General features: G+C 37.2%; 1 non-coding gene across 1 annotated transcript; it reads right to left on the bottom strand.

Moving 5' to 3' along the window:
- Positions 1–4,599: 4,599 nt before the first annotated feature.
- On the bottom strand, positions 4,600–4,706 carry LOC127124461 (small nucleolar RNA R71). Its single transcript, XR_007803949.1, has one exon. It is a non-coding gene; the product is annotated as a small nucleolar RNA R71 (small nucleolar RNA).
- Positions 4,707–22,367: the final 17,661 nt, after the last annotated feature.

Raw genomic sequence — 22,367 nt, 5'->3', positions numbered from 1 at the left:
CTTGCTATATTCTTACTACATTACACGAGTACTGTGAAATTCAGTCATGGCACAGATGAGGGAATACAAAATAGTGTTCAGAAACGGTGAACCAGGTGAATTGCAGGAAGAGATATACAGGGCTCTAAGCGCAAGAAAAATTGAACAACAAGGTACGCCGATGAACCCTGCTTATTTGTCTAACGAATTTTAGATAATGTTAACTATATGCTAGACACTTTAAATTTAAATTATTTCCTATCTTTTAAGGTCTCTGTCTATGCTCAAATAACACTAGAATTCCTAAGTTCGTTAATTTTTAGTCCCACACCTAACACAAATTGTTCCAGTGAGACTGTCCAGTTTCGCTTGTTCAACATTGAATATGCTTTTACATTTTCCCAACTAGCGAACCTGCTATAATTTCCCCATGGGGATGACGTAGTAAGTGAGGTCCCAGATACTGAGCGTTGGCAACACGCCTTTCGACCATTTTGGAGGGTAATAACAGGTACAATAACCCATAGTTTTGAGGGAAACAGGGCCATTTTAATTCACAACCCGACTATTCGATATTTCCGCCAAATATTGGCATCCACCATTTTTGGCCGAGCAAACTCTAACAAGGTGAACGAAAAAGAACTCTTTTATTTGTTCGCCACTTTTATGCCAAAAAAGGTGAATATCGTCCCTTTTATGTTCTCTCACATGCAGGCCATTGTCAATGCAAAGAGAGGTCCGATTATTTTTGGAGGTTTAATAACCTCTATAGCCAGAGTCCTAGGACTCGAAGAAAAACTCTCCCGGCTAACCCCGCTCCCGCATCATGTTATTGACATTGACTTGGCGAGGAGCATGAAATTGGTAAAACGAAGGAGAGACGGTAAGTTTAATCTAATAATTGCAAATAATGTCTTACAAGATTTCATTCTCCCAAATCCAACTCGCACAGATGTGCGTAACCCAGAAAATTATTGTTATACTAATGATTTGGTGCCTAACCAAGTCCCCGTGCATATTCCTGAGAATGTAGCTACTAGCGGGAACACCGATGAGGATTATATTCCGGAGCAAGTTGTTCCCGCTACTGACACACACCCACACACCACACACATGTCATCTGAAAATGTTGTAGGTACATCATCCAGCCAAAGACCCAGAAGAAGAAATGTGGCACCTGCCACTCTTGATGAGATCTATGTTGAACTGTTGCGGCGTAGCGAACTAGACGCTCAGCGCGACCTACAAATCCAAAACATGAAAGCTCAGCAAACAGAAATGTTGCAAATACTTCGCCAGATGCAGCATGATCAGCACGACTACGCTTTCAGAACTGAACAGAACATGTCTGGCTTGATCGATGAAATGACAACATTGATAGTGCATGTGGAAGATCTACAAGACTATGCGTCACCTCACCAGCCTGGGAATGGTGGACACGCACAAACACGTGGCAGAAGGCTCCAGTAGCAGACTACCCAGGTTCTACCTTTCTTTCCTATCTTATGTCGTTGCATTGAGGACAATGCAAGGTTTAAGTATGGGGGAGGAAGCTTTACCGCTTTTATTTATCTCTTTCTAGGTAGATTTAAATTATTGTTATTATTATTTCCTTTTGTTATTTTTGTTAAGTGTCAGTCGAGTCAAATATCAATGTGTTGTCGAGTCTTTATGCGTGGTTTCCGTTATTTACTAATTCGCCCATTTGCTTAAGCCATACAAATCATTTTTGCAAAAATCTAGACTTAGAGATACAATACATCTTTTGAAAATTCTAACATATAAATAAAACTGAGGTTGAATTGTAGAGATTTGGAAAAACTTTACAAGATCGGTATCGTTTTAACACCTTAAATCTCCCAAGTATAAGATCGATTTGAGTACTTGTCATGCCATAGCCTTAAATTTTATCCTGTAATATTCCTTAAGTAGTTTATCTAGCAGTTAGCACCATCCTAAGCACACACTACGCGAGAAGTCGATGCAAATAAGTCGATGCAAATAAATGTTGTTCCCTCTAAGTTAGGTGACCCTCACCCGGTCATTTAGCCCAACGGTATAACCATCTTTAACTGTTATTTGAGCCAAAGTGCAAAAAAGAAATAAATAAATAATGATGAGATCATAGTCACTAACAGATTATTTTGCTATAAATGTGAAAGGATAACAGGCTTAATGTGATTGCGCCAGAATGAAAAAGGATAAAAAGATGGTTTAGTAAGGCAGGCTTAGGAATGACGACATGATTCAGATTGGTTTGTATAGGAGGGAGACTTATGGTTGCACTATTGTGACTACGTGTTCCAACGATATCCTTAGTGTGGAAGTTAGTACCTGTTGATGCAATTTTTGACCAAAGTAGATTTTATAGACTAGAATGAGTATCCGAATGCAACTGTGTCTTCTACGAGTCTTGATATTGTATGTTGCATTTGCTTGAGGACAAGCAAAGGTTTAAGTATGAGGGAGTTTGATAATGCGAAAATGTATCGTATATTTGGCTCCATATGCATTGCTTTTTACTTGATTAACACTTATTATTACGCAGTATTTTATGTTTATTTCATGTATTTATCGAATAAGAGATATATAAGCAAGCAAAGTGGAAAATAGCAAAAAGGAAAGAAAAAGAGAAGAAAATGGAGAAAAATAGAGAGCATGGCGCCCACCACACCAAATGGACATGTGGCTCCCACCACTTGGATGTGTCGCGCCCGCCACATAGCCTAAAGGGAGTGGTGGCGCCGGCCACGAAGCAAGGAAGTGGTGGCACCCATCCCTCAAAAGGTGGCGCTCGCCACAGAGACCATACTAGGGTTGTGGAAACCGCCATCAACCCGGTCTCCCCTATTTTCTCTCCACCTTTTTAGACACGACCTCCACAATTTTAGCCATGACTTCCACTTACCTTTTCAACCAACGAATGCTACAATTGGGGGAAGTGGAAGTATGTAAAGGAGGGGTCGGTTTTCTCACGGGGGACATTCTTTTCAGTCAGATTCTTTTGGTTAGATTTTCTTAGGTAGTTCCTTACTTTGTAAAAGCAATAGACTCTCCATATCGGGGACTATTTCAATTTATTGTTTAAGCATTTGAATTCGATTGTAATAGTGTACTCGATTTCCAAAGCTTGTCGGCATTATTTAATTTGAAGAAACGAGATTCATTCCAAGTTCTCGATTTATATTCCAGGTTTATTTTAATTGCCATTTTAATTACTTATGCCTTATTGAATGCTTCATTGTCTGAATACCATGTCTGTTACCGGATCCATGTCCGGCTAAACCCCTAGGTATCAGTATGTAAAGATCGTCGAAACGACGGGATTCGTAAATAATTGGTGTTGCCTTTTATAAAATATTATTTTCCGGTTTTAGTTTCTTTTTTTATTCAAAACTGTTTTTTGTACGAGAGTACAAAGCAAACAAAGGTTACGGTCAATAAAAACGAGAGTGTGAGACTTTAATCGGATATGCTGAAACTAGGCATTAATCCTAAACATAGAGAGAGTGTTTTAGGATCAATTAGACTTTATTCATATTCAAAAAATACTTTTAAATTCATAATGAGACCGTGAGAGCCAAGGATTCTGGTTTAAGAGTATGGTCAGAGTCAATAAAAACGAGAGTATGAGACAAAGTCCTTTTTATAAATAATTTCTACTGAAGAATATTTTGATAAATAAGATTACACCAACTATCTATCGAATCCCCAAAGTTTGATACATTACATACCGATATACTTTTATTAAATATCTTTATAAATCTTTTGTTTACGTTATAGTTATTTCTCTTCATCCCTCCAATCTTAGATCGTTCCTCAATCTTAGATTTACATAGTAACATTAGATAACGATATGTTCAATTATAAGTCATTGTGGGTTCGATAATCTTTAAAATTATGCGATATGATTGTGCACTTGCAGTCACGATTCCCATAAACTTACTAAGTCGCGATCAAGTTTTTGGCGCCGTTTCCGGGGACTAATTTAGTCGATATCGTAACTCCAGTGTTGCCCAGCATAGACTAAGGCAAACAATTCTATATCACTGTCTAGTTTGTCGAGTGTATGGCAAGTACTTGCTCTCAAGGCGACAAATTAAAGCTACCATTCGACGAACATGAACGTTATCTAAGATTAGAACGCCAGATACGAGAATTGATATGATAACATCGTATCAAGCTAAATCTTCCCGATCCTAATATCCCTATTCCTGAACCAGTTACACAACCAGAGATGGCCGAAAGACCGCGGAATCGTCATCTTAAGTACTATGCAATCCGTTCGCAGGATGAACCACATAACAACATCGCTGCCCCTGCCATCGAGGCAAAGAATTTCGAGCTAAAACCTTCATTGTTGTCAGCCGTACAACAAAACCAATTTTCAGGTAGTTCCACAGAGGACCCGAACCTACATTTTCAGTGTTTTTTTAATACGCAGACACAATGAAAGCAAATGGTGTCAGCCCTGAAGCTATAAGACTACATATTTTTCCTTTCTCATTAAGAGATAGAGCTAGAGCTTGGCTCCAGCCTCTACCATCCAACTCTGTCATTACGTGGAACGAGTTGAAGAAAGTTTTCTTAGCACGATATTTCCCACCTAGTAAGACAGAAATGCTAAGAGCCCAAATAAATGGGTTTAAACAAAATGATAAAGAATCACTTTTTGAAGCTTGGAAGAGATACAAAGACATGATGAGGCTTTGTCCACATCACAATCTAAAAGAGTGGTTGATCATCTATACCTTTTACAACGGTCTCTTATACAACATAAGATTGACAATAGACGTCGTCGTAGGTGGCGCACTAATGGATAAACCCTACAATGAGGCCTATCAACTTATCGAAAGTATGGCCCAAAATCATTACAAGTGGGGAAGCGAAAGGACCTCTATAGAGAAACCTCCAACGAAAGGAGGTATGTATGAAATAAGTAGTCTTGACCATGTCAATGCTAAGGTAGATGCTCTTATTCAAAAGATAGACAACCTGGCCATAACACCCGCAACCACTGTGGCTCTCGTAGCACCAAACTGCGAGATATGCGGAGTTCCTAGGCATGCTTCCCCTGAATGTCAACTTTTGACAGGAGTTTCCACAGACCAGGTGAACTATGCTCAAGGAAACCCTTACTTAAACACCTATAACCCAGGTTGGAAGAATCATCCTAACTTTTCATACAAAAATAATAATGCATTGTATGCACCTAACCAAAAACCTGTTGTACCACAAGGATATCATAAAGCTGCCACAAATACTCAAAATGCTCCTAGGAAGTCAAACCTAGAAATAATGATGGAAAACTTCATAGCTACCCAAGCCCAAACAAATAAGGATTTCCTAAATCAAAACATACACACTAGTGAGCAAAACAAGCAGTTAGCAAACAAGGTAGACGCTTTAGCCACCCATAACAAAACGTTGGAAACACAAATATCGCATGTGGCTCAACAACAAGCACCTACTGCTGCTCCTGCAGGCCCATTTCCTAGAGATCTGCAACCAAGCCCGAAAGGTCATGGAAATGCTATTATACTACGAAGTGGGACAGAACTAGACGGACTAACCGACCCTAGAATTCAAAACCCAGCCATGCACCAAGACCCTGGTAAGGTAACTGAGAAGGAAGATAAGCAAGAGGAAGATAAAAACGAAAAGGCCATAGAGAAAGAAGAATCTTATGTGCCTCCACCACCGTATAAACCTCTATCCCTTATCCTCAAAGACTTGTTAAATCTAAAAGTGTAGGGCAATTTAAATTTTTTGTAGATCTTGTAAAACAATTGAATATCATGATACCCTTTACGGAAGCCATCACTCAAATTCCCTCATATGCTAAGTTTCTCAAATAAATATTACCTAACAAGAAGAAGATAGAGGATAACAAAATCGTTACACTTACTGTTGAGTATAGCGCCATAATACAAAATAATATGCCTCATAAGCTGAAAGACTCAGGGAGTTTCTCCATACCCTATGTAATCGGAAAGTTTATCATAGACAAAACACTATGCGATCTAGGAGCTAGTTTTAGCTTAATGCCCTTGTCCATATGCGAAAAGCTCAAAATGGGACAACTAAGACCTAATAGGGTGTCCGTACAACTTGCAGATCGTTCTGTTAAATTCCCCGTAGGTATGTTAGAAAACGTTCCGGTATGCATATGACAATTCTATATTCCTGCTGATTTCATAATCATGGATATAAAAGAGGATTCTAACACCCCTATCATATTAAGAAGACCATTCCTAGCTACTGCCTGAGCTATTATAGATGTTAAGAATGGCAAGCTAACCTTTGAAGTTGGTGAGGAAAAAGTCAAATTCATTTTGATACAATTCTTAAAGGCACCAACTATAGACGATACTTGTTGTCTACTAGATGTCATCGACGAATGTATAAGAGAAATGGAGAATGAACAAACATCATACTCCGAAATACTGAAAATTCCAAGGCCTCCTACTTTTGAAGATGAAAATCGGAGTGAGGAATACCAAGATGACAGCCTAAGCGAATCCCTAGCACTAATGCCCGATCATATGCCTTGCCCAAAGAAACCAACCCTAGAACTTAAGACGCTACCCAAAAATCTAAGGTACGAATTCCTAGACACTAAACTCGAGCGACCTGTAATAGTCAATGCAGACCTAGGGCAGATAGAGACCGAAAAGCTTCTACATGTTTTAAGGAAATATCCAACTGCTTTAGGCTACAACATCTCAGATCTAAAAGAAATAAGCCCTTCCATATGCATGCATCGCATAATGCTAGAGGAAGACAGTAAGACCTCTAGAGAACATCAAAGAAGGATAAATCCCATTATGAGTGATGTAGTAAAGAAATAAGTGCAGAAGCTAGGAGGTTATTTTGTCTGTGCCCTAGTTAGGAGGTCAACTTCCAAGGGCCATAACTTGCTCAATTTTTATGAGATGAAGGTCATCCGAGTTTCATGATCAATTTCAACATGTCGTCTCTAAATTTGATTCTTTGAGAAACTTCAAATCCAACTTGAAAAGGCATGTTCCAAGAGGAAACATTATAGGTTATTTTGGGCCATTACCATTGAACAAGCAATTTTCCTCAACTTCTAAAATGCATAACTCCTTCATGAAAATTCTAAATTAGGTCGAATTTGTGACCAAATTTAATAGGATTGAAAGAGAAACAACTTTTGTGAATGAGATTTTTCCATTTGAAGCTCATAATAAAAGTAATTCAATGTGGAAGAAGTGGTCATTTGACTTGATACTTAGAAAATTTTCAAATATGTTTGATTTCTCAAACTTCCACCTTAAAATTCATCATGATCCAACCTTCAAATGGAAAAGTGTACAACATGAAAGTTGTTCCCCTTGATGTCACCTTTATAAAAAGTCCAAGATTACTTCATTTGGAAAATATTTGAGGGACTTGCATATGACTCCTTTATTGGGTTTGTTTTGGCAAGTTTTGGATTCAAATGATCATTTCTTTTTGCATGCTTCCATGTGATGACCTCAATACTCATTATGCACGAATTGAAGTTGGATTGCATCATTCTTTAGGCCCAAATGATTGCCCATGCATCCATGAACTATGGTTTCTAATTTTATCAAAAATTCAAAGGGTGCAAAAACTAAATTCAGTTGCCTATATAAATAAATTCTTGACTTCATAAATAACACGCACGCCTTGCCCAAGCTTTGCCTAGAGATCTCAGAACCTCACACCATAGAATTCCTTGAAGATTTCTTTGAAATCGAGTTTGAATTTCACCTTCTTTTTTGAAGTTCAAACTCAAAGGAATCATAGCCTTTCTCATCTCAATTGATCACTGCAAGAAAGAGGAGGAAGAATCAAGCAAATTCAGATCGACATCAAGCCAATTTGAAGCTACCCGAAGGTGATTGTTTAGAAACTTTGAACCTTCGATTCTCTCTCAATTCTTCACCACTCTCTTTTATTTTTGGTTGGCTGAAGTCCTACCAATGTAAGCAACAATATTGAGTTGCTTTGAGGTTAAACCGAAGCAATTTAGATCATGAACCTCAAATTTCAAATCCATGTATCTTTATATATACTTGGAATTGTAAGAAATGGAGGTCAGATTCGTGCTCCTGAGCATTTTTACTTCAAAAACATGTACTCACTTTTCATTTTTTATTTGGTTGAGGGTGGACCAGTCCGGTGAGGTCCATCGGAGAAGATGACTGGAGCTAGAGCTCTGGTGGTGCGTTGGTAAGGTCCAAGCCATATGATCTGGTTCCCATGTTTTAATCCTGAGCATCCATTCTGATTACCATGTTTGCAGCGCTTTGAATTTGGTCTATGGTGGATAGCACGCGCGTGGCCATCAGATCTTCCACCTCAATTAATGAGGGAGATCTGGTGGCCCTTGTTTTTTTGTATCTTCTGATTTTTCATTTAATTGCCTTATTTTGTTTAATTCATAATAAATCCATTTTTAATCCAAAAACTATAGGACTTTCACCAAATATCTTTAAATATTTTTCTCTTCCATATTCTGATTTAAAATCATTTTTTGAATTATTTTTTGTATTTTCCATGAATTAAATATTTTTGTGCATATTATTAATTGTTTAAAAATACTTCTGACTTTTTAAAAATTGTGAAATATTTTGTCTAAGGTCCTTTGATCTTGTTTGACCTAGGATAAATCCCTTGGCCATTTATTTGGTGTTTTGAAGGGATTTTAGGTTTTTGACCAAATTAAAATGTAATTTAATTCATTTTTAATGTGATTTCTAATTGATTAAATGTTTAAAAATTATGTTGAGCTATTTTTATGGTCTTGTGAAGTTTGAATTTCTGTTTGGGCCTTGGTCATGATTGATTTGACTTTTGTTGGATCAAAACCATTGGATTTAGGGGATTGGTGAAATGTAAATTTCATCTCCCAAAATGAATGAATGGTTTTGATTTGATGAAATTCCTCTCATGATCAATTTGTGTTTCCATCTTCCCCTCCCTCTTCATATTCATCCCTATTCTTTCCCATTCCCTCCATTTGACCAATGAAATATCTAATGTCTAAAGGCTAATTGATTCATCAATGACCTTGTGTCAGATGAATCAATACAAGTAGGACTGAGATTGGTCCCTCCCTTTTTTTAGTGTGTGGTATGTTTTAGGAGTTTGGTTCCTTATACCAAATATCTAACATGCATTAACACCTATATTTTTATTGCCCGACCTCAGATAGTTGTGACTTCTACATAAGTACAATTACGATTGCTTAACGTAGAAGGCATAACATTCTAGTAAGTGAGATTGTAAGTCTCACATTCTTCATGGAATTATGTGGAGACTTGACACTTTTTCCTTTCATGAGAGCTAGTGGCATACTTGTTGAATTATCCAAGTTGGAGCCCTTCTCATGGAAGATGTCTTGATTTAAGGATTCATACTTGTGAATGAATGGTTGAGTGTTCTCCAAAGAATGGCTTAATCAATTAAAAATAACCTCTAACACCACTAACTTTTGACTAACATTTGACTAACTCTTATTCATTATGCTTTCACTTTCAAGTCATTCAATTTATGCAATTTAACTTTCAGTCATTTATCATTCATTTCCATTTACATTTCATATAACTTGTTTATGTTTCAGTCCTTTTCTTTTTGCTCATTTGAGCCATATCTTATGATTGTATATATATTTGTTTGTGTGTTTTGACTTTGTTTGTGGTCTTAGGACCCTAGAACACCTAATAATAACAAAAACCCTTAAAAAACATTTGGTGGACTGTTGAACTTGATCTGAACTTCTGGACTTAGAATTAGGCAACATTCCCTGTGCTAAAAGGACTTGGACAATGCCAACATCTAGGACTGAGCTATCTTTGAACTGTGCTTTCATCTGATGCAAGACCTGAGAATTTCTTGGATTCATCTGTTACTTTGTCTTTGTGATTAATTGTTATTTTGATCTTGTGTCTGATGTTTTGTTCTAAGTTGATCAAGGAATATTTCATCTGGTACATTGGAAGACAATGAAGAAAATGAAGATTGCTAGCTATTAGAATGTTTGCTTTGATATGGCCATCTTTATTTGATGCCTTGATTTTTATGATGTCTGGATATTGTTCACAACTTGTTGATCATTGCTTGATTAAAGTCCAAAGGAAAATGGGTTTCTATAGGACATTCTTGTCTGTTGGATTGCATCCCATTGGTCAGATCTTTTCAAATCTTAACTTTTAAATTTGTGCTTAGGATAGTCTCTTCATCTCCTCTCACTTCTTAAATTTCAAAATCTCTCCCTCTTTTTCAAAACTTTTTCTTTGCTTGTGATTTCAAACTTAGACATTATTTAATGATTAGAAACTTTGGCCTTATGCTATTGAATTTTTAAACTCTTTCTTAAATAAAATTTGTAAATAAACTTAACCATATTGACTTAAATTTCAAAAGAAAAAAAGAACTAATGACTCCATCCAAATTTTTTGCCCTTTGTGCATTTTCTTATTAAACTTTTGTTAAAAGAAATTCACCAACTTATTTGAATTTTTTACCAAAAAATACGATATTTTGATCCCTCACTTTTGTATTGGTACGTAGGCACGGGACCGAAGGTCTTGTCGAACACAAAAATATAATCAATGAATTCTTTTCTCACCTAAAAACTCTATTTTTTCTCAAACATCTTTTATACAAAAACATACGCACACATAAAAAGGGCTCCCTAGAAGTACCTAGGACAGTTTGAGTGCTAACACCTTCCCTCTGTGTAACCAACCCCCTTACCTGTAATCTCTGACATTTTATTAGTTTTGATTTTAAAACTTCTTATCTTTGGGTTTTGTTCATACTTTTTTCCTTTTCCTTTGGAAATAATAAAAGCGCGGTGGCGACTCTGGTTTTATTGACGTCAAGTTTATCCATAGCTTGATGGTCATGAATTTACCGCTATAAAAGTTAAGTGGCGACTCTGCTGGGGAGCATTCCTCAGTGGGTTTAGCCTACTTTTTATGTGTATATATATATATATATATATATATATATATATATATATATATATATATATATATATATATATATATATATATATATATGTCTATATTTGATGTTTGTATATTGTTTGTGTGATATAATATGTCTGTTGTGCTTGGTGATCTCTGAGTGGTGAGATAAGTTCTAACCCGAACTTGAGTGCAATTAAGATGGGAGGTGTTGGTATAAGCCCGAGAGGCCAATACTTTTGGTACTTTTATTGAATTATTTATTAATAATAAAATGCTTTTTCTTTATTATGTTTGTTTAATAAAGTCCCTAGAATAGATAGTCCGTTTAATGTATCAAGTGTGACTTAATCATGAGATCACATTAAACATAAGGACAATATTCTTAAAGTATCTGTAGTCGAGCTTTATTGTGAAGTGGGATAACATTAAAGCATTAAGACTATTATGTATATAGACTGATGATCACGTCTCATGGATCATGGATAAGGAGTTATCAAGTCTTAAACATAGGTATGAATATTAAGAGTAATATTTATACTGGATTGACCTGCTATGAGAATACTATATAGAATGTTATGCAAAGTGTCATAAGTTATTCTCATAGTGATAATGGTGTATACGACCCTTCGACCTGAAACCACTATGGACCCTAGATGTAGAGTCGAGTGCCTTATTGTTGATCAAACGTTGCCCGTAGCTGGATGACCATAAAGACAGTTGATGGGTACTCCACGAAGCATGCTAAGGGACATGAGTGACCTAGATGGAATTTGCCCATCCTGCGTAACAGGATAAATGTCTATGGGCCCAAAATTGAATTGGATAAGGATGACACGGTCTATGCCTTGTGCTCAATATAAACATAAGGGCAAAAGGGTAGTTATACACATAATTATTATCACAGAAGGATTTGTCAGATCACATGACATTTTCGTGTCTTGGGTAGCAGTGATGTGTTGCTACACACCGCTCACTGTTTATTATGTTAAATACGTGATTTAATATAATTGTCAATGCCGCGAAAACCTACAGGGTCACACACAAAGGACGGATTGATGAGAGATAGAGTAACTAAGGAATACCGTAATGTACGGTGCCTTTAAGTGAATTGTAGAACATCGTAAGGTACAGTGTACTTAAGTAGAATACGAAATATGGTAAGGTACCACGCGCTTAAGTGATTTTTGCATATTATAAGATATGGTTCATATACACTTGAGTGAGCTTTTTAGCTTGCAGCCCACATAAGTGGTTCTATAAATAGAACCCTTGTGCAGAAGCATTTATGCAGTTGCAATTTCGTTTCTCTCTCTCTCTCTCTCTCTCTCTCTCTCTCTCTCTCTCTCTCTCTCTCTCTCTCTTCTCTCTCTCTCTCACACACACACACACACTCAAAGCCTTCATTCGTAGCAGCTAGCAATGAGAATGAAGGAATCTGTTTGTGTGGACTGAGTAAAGGCGTTGTCATCGTTCAACTTTCGTGATCGCTTCGTAGATCTGCATCAAAGGTTACAATCGCCACAAGAGGTAACGATTCAATCACTGATCATGCCCATTCATAAGGATCATTAAATGAGAAATTTTAAATTCCGCTGCATTTTGGATCGCACTTCTCCTTCAGTGGTATCAGAGCCACTTACGAAACCATGCATCTGATAGCTGTTTATTTTCTATATTTTCTGTATTAATACGATTAAAATACAGAATGAATCAAAGAGTTATATGAGTAATTAAATTGAAATCGATCAAGTTATATATATGATATAAGTAATCCTGATGCAAAATACGGTATACATGATATACTGTTTCTGTTTGGTTCATTCAAACATTTAATGGTTGTTTTCCTTTGAGCGATCAATGGTCGTTTGCTTCTTGATCCGACATTAGTATGGTGAAGCAATGACGTATTGATCAATCATACTGAATCAACAATCGAGATGTGTTTGACGGTCTAAAATTGGTGCATTAGGGTTAATGACGGCACAAGGGTTACGTTGTCAAAGAGTTATGCATTAGGGTTAATGACGACACAAGGGTTGTATTGTCAAAGAGTTATGCGATTAGGGTTGTGACTGCGCAAGAGTTGTGCTTTAAAGTATCAAGTGTTGATGCGAAAAAAGACGTTGATTTCAAATGAATTGTTCATTAATATTTTCGACCCCCGTCCGCTGATCGGTCAGCGGAACCACCGTCCGCTGACTGGGCAGCAGACCCCCGGCTAACTCTGCGTAGTGTGATCGGTCGCTGAAATTTAATTTGGTTTTAATTAATTAAAAGAATTAAAATTAATAATAATAATGTGTTTATTATTATTGTCTTGTGGTGATCGGTTATGGCCTTAGTTTTCCTTTATTTTGTTTTGGGTTTTAAAATACAACCTGCGTGTCGTGCCTCTCTTTTAATCTCTTAATGTAACTTCTTTTCTCATCTCACTCCCTCGTATGTAAAACGAGTTTCTTTTATGTAATGTAATGTTATGAAGAAAGAGAAGAATTCAATATCAAAGGAGGACAACCTTGAAGATCTTGCTTGGAGAAGCTTAGATCGTTATTAGGTTAGCTTAGATTCTCACATTGGCTTGGGAGAACAATTGCGCTAGGGGCCATAACTGTTTCATTATGTATGTATGTTGATGCATGTGAATGTATGTTGATGCATGTGAGAGACGATTTATATGATAAATAAGCCGGTGAGATCAGAATAATTGCAAATTCCCTCAAATTAAATATTAAGTTTATGCTTTCCAAGTTTTAACACTCATCAAGACTAGTATCAGATAATGTAGGTTTTGCCTACGCGAGGTGCATGTTCTATATTAGTAAGGTGCGATGGGATAATTGTAATATCCAATTGTTAAAATAATGGGTCAAACTTAACTAAACAAATTATAATAAGATTATATATGTTTAGAAGCAAGAGTTGGAAATGATCCATGTGATGGATTGGAATAAGGAGTTATTCACCCAACTAAAATATTCGAGAGTTGTATTAGATACAATTGGAAGGAGTTCCTACCTAAATAACCTAGTTTTGTGTAATCCGCCTACGCGGACTTAAAACAAAGTGAAATATGGATCTCGACCCACTAGAAAATCTTCCAACGGGTTTTTCCGAATCAAATGGTGAGGGTCATTTGTTTTGAGTAAAATAGTGGGAGCATATTTAATTAAAGGCCTAATTAAATATGTTATTGATACTTATATTTTCATTATTTTCATGTAGATTACCATGACAACAAACACCTCTAAAAACATTTTACGATCAATCCTTGACAAGGAAAAATTGCCTGGGATAAATTTTCTAGATTGGCACCGAAATCTGAGGATTGTCCTCAAACATGATAGAAAGCTGTATGTCTTGGAGAAACCTGTTCCTGAAGAGGAACCTCCTAGTTCTGCACCTAAGTCAAAAAGAGATGCTTATAAGAAGCATGTCGATGATGCCAATGAAACTGCTTGTCTCATGCTAGCTACCATGAACTCAGAGTTGCAAAAGCAACATGAGAACATGGCAGCGTTCGATATGATCGAACACCTCAAGATGCTTTATCAAGAGCAAGCAAGGCATGAAAGGTTTGAAGTTTCAAAATCCCTTTTTCAAGGCAAGTTAGCTGAGGGAGCCCCTGTAGGTCCCCATGTGCTCAAGATGATTGGGTATGTGGAAAACCTTGAGAGATTGGGTTTTCCCCTCGGAAAGGAACTTGCGACTAATTTAATCTTGCAATCGTTGCCAGATAGATTCAGTCAATTTGTCCTAAATTTCAATATGAATGATATGGACAAATCTCTTCCGGAACTGCTAGCCATGTTAAGAACTGCTGAGCAGAATCTGAAGTCAAAAGGGAAGTCCATTCTGATGATCGGAAATGGAAAGAGACAGAACAAAAGGCCCACCAAGCAGGGTGATAAAGGGAAAGGCAAGGAAGTTGCCAAACCCAAACCCATTGTTGCTGCTTCGAAGCCTAGTGGAGGCATAGCAAAAGAAGACACCTACTTCCATTGCGGTAAGACCGGACACTGGAAGAGAAACTGCCCAAAGTACCTGGAAGATAAGAAGAATGGAGTAAAGACTTCGACTTCAGGTATTTTTGTTATTGAAATTAATTTATCTACTTCTGCATCATGGGTATTAGATACTAGATGCGGTTCTCACATTTGTACCAATGTGCAGGGACTAAAAAGGAGTAGAGATTTGGCAAAAGGTGAAGTTGACCTACGAGTTGGGAATGGAGCAAAGGTTGCTGCTTTAGCCGTAGGAACTTATGTATTGACTTTACCTAGTGCTTTAATAATTCAGTTAGAGAACTGTTATTATGTACCTACAATTAGCAGGAATATTATTTCCGTTTCTTGTTTGGACAAGTTTGGTTTTTCATTTATAATAAAGAACAATTGTTGCTCAATTTATTTGAATGATATATTCTATGCTACTGCACAAATGAACAATGGACTATATGTCCTTGATCTTGAAATGCCTATTTATAACATTAATACTAAAAGGATGAAACCTAATGAGTTAAATCCAACTTACCTTTGGCATTGTCGATTAGGCCACATAAATGAGAAACACGTTTCCAAACTCCATAAAGATGGACTGTTGGACTCTTTTGATTATGAATCATATGAGACATGCAGATCTTGTTTAATAGGAAAGATGACAAAGTCTCCATTCACAGGAAAAGGCGAAAGAGCTAATGATCTTTTGGCCCTCATACATACTGATGTATGTGGACCACTGAACATACCAGCCAGAGGAGGTTTTCAGTACTTCATCACATTTACTGATGATTTCAGTAGATATGGTTATGTGTATTTAATGAAACACAAATCAGAGTCCTTTGAAAAGTTCAAGGAATTCAAGAATGAAGTACAAATCCAACTAGGTAAGAATATTAAAACTCTTCGATCAGATCGAGGTGGTGAGTATTTAAGCCTAGAGTTTGATGACCGTCTGAAAGAGTGAGGGATTCTATCCCAACTTACTCCTCCTGGAACACCCCAATGGAATGGTGTATATGAGAGAAGAAATCGAACTCTGTTAGACATGGTCCGATCCATGATGAGTCACGCCGATCTTTTAAACTCCTTTTGGGGACATGCACTATTGACAGCAACTTACACACTTAACCGTGTTCCATCCAAAAAGGTTGAGAAGGCACCATATGAGATATGGAGTGGTAAGAAACCACATGTGTCTTACATGAAGATTTGGGGTTGCGAACTTTATGTGAAACGACAAATTTCAACTAAGCTTGAGCCCAAATCTGACAAATGCTTATTTGTGGTGTATCCTAAAGAAACAAGAGGGTATTACTTCTACAATCCTTCTGAGGGAAAAGTGTTTGTCGCTCGAACTGGAGTTTTCCTAGAAAAGGATTTTATTTCCAAAGGAATCAGTGGGAGGAAAGTAGAGCTTGAAGAAATTCAAGAATCACAAAGCATCGATACACCTATGGAGGAATTAGAGCAGAAACCACAAGTAGTTGTGGAAGAGCAACCTGCTTAAGTAGAACAAGACCAGCATAGGTCAAGCAGGATACGTCACCAACCTGAGAGATATGGATATCTCATAACTGATCAAGGTGATGTATTACTCATGGATCAAGATGAGCATGTGACCTACTAAGAGGCCATAACTGGTCCCGAGTCTGAGAAGTGGCTAGAAGCCATGAAATCTGAAATGGATTCCATGTACACAAACCAAGTTTGGACCTTGGTAGAGCCTCCTGTAGGAGTTAACCCTATAGGATGCAAGTGGGTCTTCAAAAAGAAGACTGACATGGATGGTAAGGTACATACCTATAAGGCAAGACTGGTTGCAAAATGATATAAACAAATTCATGGGGTTGACTATGATGAAACCTTTTCACCAGTTGCAATGCTTAAATCTGTTCGGATTTTACTTGCTATCGCTGCATATCATGATTATGAAATATGGCAGATGGATGTCAAAACTGCTTTCCTTAATGGGAATCTTCTTTAGGATGTGTACATGACACAACCTGAAGGATTTGACATACCAGAAGAAGCCCAAAAGATATGTAAGTTACAAAGATCAATCTATGGATTGAAGCAAGCTTCCAGAAGCTGGAATCTTCGTTTTGATGAAACAGTAAAACAATATGGATTCATCAAGAACGAAGATGAGCCTTGTGCCTACAAGAAGGTTAGTGGGAGCATGATCGTTTTGCTGGTATTATATGTAGATGACATATTACTCATTGGAAATGATGTCCCTACCCTGTAACAAGTAATGTCTTGGTTGGGGAAATGCTTTTCTATGAAGGACCTAGGTGAAGCAGCCTATATATTAGGAATCAGAATCTATAGAGATAGATCATAAAAACTACTTGGCCTAAGTCAGAGTACCTACATAGACAAAGTGCTGAGACGCTTTAATATGCATGATTCCAAGAAAGGATTCATACCTATGCAACATGGCCCGTGTCTATCAAAAACACAATCCCCTTCAACTAAGGAAGAAAGGGATCGCATGAATAAGATTCCATATGCATTTGCAATAGGATCTATCATGTATGCCATGTTATGTACTCGACCAGATGTCTCGTATGCTTTAAGTGCAACGAGTAGGTACCAATCTGATCCTGGTGATGCTCATTGGGTAGCTGTCAAGAATATCCTTAAGTATTTGAGAAGGACTAAGGACTCATTCTTGATATATGGAGGTAAGGAAGAGTTGGCTGTAATTGGATACACCGATGCTAGCTTCCAGACAGATAAGGATGACTTTAGATCGCAATTTGGTTATGTGTTTTGCTTAAACGGTGGCGCTGTGAGCTGGAAAAGTTCAAAGCAAGATACAGTTGTTGATTCTTCAACTGAGGCCGAGTATATTGCTGCCTCAAGTGCAGCAAAGGAAGTTGTTTGGATCAAAAAGTTCATTAGTGAACTTGGCATAGTTCCTAGCATTATGGATCCTATTGGTCTCTATTGTGATAACAATGGTGTTATCGCACAAGCTAAGGAGCCTAGATCTCACCAACGATCCAAACACATACTTAGGCATTATCACCTCATTCAAGAGATAATAGATAGAGGAGATGTGAAAATATGCAGAGTACCTACACTTGACAATATTGCTGACCCACTGACAAAGCCTCTTGCGTAGTAAAAGCATGATGACCATACTAGATCTATGGGCATTAGGGGTATGCCTGATTGGCTCTAGTGCTAGTGGGAGATTGTTGGTGTAATCCCTAGAGGTCAATACTTTTGGTACTTGTATCGAATTATTTATTAATAATAAAATGCTTTTTCTTTATTATGTTTGTTTAATAAAGTCCCTAGAATAGATAGTCTGTTTAATGTATCAAGTGTGACTTAATCATGAGATCACATTAAACATAAGGAAACTATTCTTAAAGTATCTGTAGTCGAGCTTTATTGTGAAGTGGGATAACATTAAAGCATTAAGACTATTATGTATATAGACTGATGATCACATCTCATGGATCATGGATAAGGAGTTATCAAGTCTTAAACATAGGTATGAATATTAAGAGTAATATTTATACTGGATTGACCCGCTATGAGAATACTATATAGAATGTTATGCAAAGTGTCATAAGTTATTCTCATGGTGATAATGGTGTATACCACCCTTCGACCTGAAACCACTATGGACCCTAGATGTAGAGTCGAGTGCCTTATTGCTGATCAAACATTGTCCGTAACTGGATGACCATAAAGACAGTTGATGGGTACTCCACGAAGCATGCTAAGGGACATGAGTGACCTAGATGGAATTTACCCATCCTGCGTAACAGGATAAATGTCTCTGGGCCCAATATTGAACTGGACAAGGATGACACGGTCTATGCCTTGTGTTCAATATAAACATAAGGGCAAAAGGGTAATTATACACATAATTATTATCACAGAAGGATTTGTCAGATCACATGACATTTTCGTGTCTTGGGTAGCAGTGATGTGTTACTAGACACCGCTCACTGTTTATTATGTTAAATACGTGATTTAATATAATTGCCAATGCCGCGAAAACCTATAGGGTCACACACAAAGGACGAATTGATGAGAGATAGAGTAACTAAGGAATACCGTAATGAACGGTGCCCTTAAGTGAATTATAGAACATCGTAAGGTACGGTGTACTTAAGTAGAATATGAAATATGGTAAGGTACCACGCGCTTAAGTGATTTTGGCATATTATAAGATATGGGCCATATACACTTGAGTGGGCTTTTTAGCTTGCAGCCCACACAAGTGGTTCTATAAATAGAACCCTTGTGCAGAAGCATTTATGCAGTTGCAATTTCGTTTCTCTCTCTCTCTCTCTCACTCACTCAAAGCCTTCATTCGTAGCAGCTAGCACTGAGATTGAAGGAATCCATTCGTATGGACTGAGTAGAGGCATTGTCATCGTTCAACGTTCGTGATCGCTCCGTAGATCTGCATCAAAGGTTACAATCGCCACAAGAGGTAACGATTCTATCACTGATCATGCCCATTCGTAAGGATCATTAAAGGAGAAATTTTAAATTCCGTTGTGTTTTGGATCGCACTTCTCCTTCAGGAGGATGGTATAGTCATGTTCAACTTGTGTGGAGTAGTCCTTAACAAGTTGGCTTGAGACCCATCTACTCATTGGAGACCTCTTTGGAGTTGCTGATGTCACAAAAGTCATTTGTGGATAGGCATTACTTTCTCTGATTTGAGGTCTGAGAAGCTGAGGACCGTAGAACATTTAACCCAACTTGGCCTTTTTAAGATGTAGTGTGGAGACTGTTCAGGTGTAGACTTGATCACAGTTGTTATGTGATACTACACTCAGATGCATTTCTCTTGAGAACATTATGGGTTGATGAGTCAGTCATCCTAACCTATAATATCCGATAGATGGGGTTAAGACTCTAGGAACTTCTTAGAACATGATCTACAGGTTTTTATCCTTAGTACACTCCTTTGGGATGGTTCTTAAACCAGACTCCATGCTCGTGACTCACAACAAACCCTTTGATTCTTGGTTGATCCGATCAAGTCTTGTCAATATCAGTGGAACTTGGGTATTGATAAGGTGAAAACCGTAATCCATCAAAATAGATGATTGATCTTGATGATGACTTGATCCATCCCTTGACCTTTGTTTGTGTTTTCCTTGTGTATGATCCCTAGTGTATGATTGTTGAATTCATGCATACATGCGCATCATGACATTCATCACAAAAAGTAAATTTCAAGGAACGAAGGTCTTATTTGCAAATATTTTCAGACCATGGATTATGGACGAAGGAACACTAAGAAGTACAGTTTCAAATGTCCTGATTTGAAAGAGCTAAGGAAGTTATCTTCTTTTGTATTAGATCCCTTGGACTTCAAGCAACGTCATGGGAAGCTATTTTCTATGTTATCTACTGATGTTGTTGAAGGACTTCTGAGTGTTTTGGTTAAGTTCTATGACCCTCACTTTTCCCGATTATCATCTTGTGCCCATGTTGGAGGAGTATCCTCATCTTTTGGGTATACCCGTATCTAAAAAAGTACCTTTTAGTGGATTAGAGGAGATTCCCATATCTCATGTCATAGTTGAAGCTCTTCATTTGAAGAAATCTGAGATTGATGCTCATTTAGTGAAGAAATGAGGTATTCTTGGGTTGACTTCTGAGTTCCTCATTGGTAAAGCAATTGTATTTGCTCAAGCCGGTAGTATGGATGCTTTTGAAGCCATCTTTGTATTTCTCATCTATGGTTTAGCTTTGTTCCCTAACATTGACGATTTTGATGATATTAACGCCATTAGAATCTTCTTGATTGGGAATCCTGTTCCTATTCTGTTGGGTGACATGTATTTCTCTTTGCATTTGAGGAATTCTAAAGGTGGTGGGACTATTGTGTATTGTGTTCCTCTTCTGTATAAGTGGTTTATTTCGCACTTGCCTTAGACGCCTGCTTTTTTGGAGAACAAGCAATGTTTACGGTGGTCTCAGAGACTTATGTCTCTCACAAATGAAGATATTGTTTGGTATGATTCTGCATTTAGTAGCTTGGATATTATTGATAGTTGTGGTGAGTTCTCTAATGTCGCTCTCATCGGTACACAAAGAGGAATCAACTACAACCCGGCTTTGGCCCGTCGTCAACTTGGGTTCCCCTTGAGAGATAAACCTAATAACACTCAATTAGAAGGTCTATTTTATCTAGAGGGTAAAGATCCCAAACACTTGAAGAAAATGATGATACATGCTTGGCATGATATGCATAAGAAAGGAAGATCCTAGCTTGGTCCATGCAACTGTGTAGCTTTGGGAGCTTACACTATTTGGGTGAAGAAAAGAGCTTTGGAGCTCAAGATGTCGTATGCTTGTGAAAGAATTACGTTTGTGGTTATGACCGAGCCATCGATTCTCCCTAACCAATATGTAGAGGAGTTGGAAGATGCGCTTTCCAAGATGAAGCAAGAAACATATATGTGAGAAGAGAGGTTCCATGCTTTGAGCCGAAAGCATGAAGAGTTGCAGTTTGAGTTGAAAGACAAGGATGCACTTATCGGGATTCTTGAAGACCAAGTAGTGAAGAGACAGAGAGAGTCAAAGGGTCTATCTTCCTCTAGTATGCCTCAGCCTTTCGGTGCTTGGAAGAAGATTGTTGATCAACTAGTCCTCGAGAAGGCTCAGATGAAGACATCCTTTGAGTCTGAGACTCGACGCATACGAAGGAAGTATGCACCCGTAGCCAGATCATCTGATGCAGCTGTTAGGGATCCTTAGGATGACATTTTCCTTTTCTCTTGTATTTGTACTTTGGTTTCTGAAATTATACTCAGTGTAATCCTTCAAAATTTTATGAATAAAAAAAGATTTTATGGTCAATCAAATTGTTGTTATTATATATATATATATATATATATATATATATATATATATATATATATATATATATATATATATATATATATATATATATATATATATATATATATATATATTATATATATATATATATATATATATATATATATATATATATATATATATATATATATATATATATATATATATATATATATATATATATATATATATATATATATATATATAATTTTCAAAAAGGAATTCATATGTTCTTTGAAATTAAAAATAATAAAAAACATTGCATTCCATGCATCATTTGCATAATAGGTTTCTTCCGCCAAATGTCTTATCAATTCTTCTACTGTGCATTCAGCCAAGCTGACTCACCGCTATAACACTCGTGTTAATCAACCGAAGAGAATGGAGCATCTAGAGAAAGAGAACTGAGAGTTGAAGGTTAAGATCACCAGACTTACGATGCTAATGGAGTCTGTCATTGCTGCCCAGAATTAGTTATCACCTTCTCCTACAATTCCTCCTCCTCAGAGGACCGTTATTTCTGAGATTTCTTCTGCAATTGTTCCTGTTA

This window comes from Lathyrus oleraceus, chromosome 2, assembly GCF_024323335.1.
Source record: "Lathyrus oleraceus cultivar Zhongwan6 chromosome 2, CAAS_Psat_ZW6_1.0, whole genome shotgun sequence".
NCBI classification, from domain to species: Eukaryota; Viridiplantae; Streptophyta; class Magnoliopsida; order Fabales; family Fabaceae; genus Lathyrus; species Lathyrus oleraceus.
The sequence above is the reverse complement of the archived record's forward strand: the minus strand, read 5'-3'. Positions and strand labels throughout refer to the sequence as shown.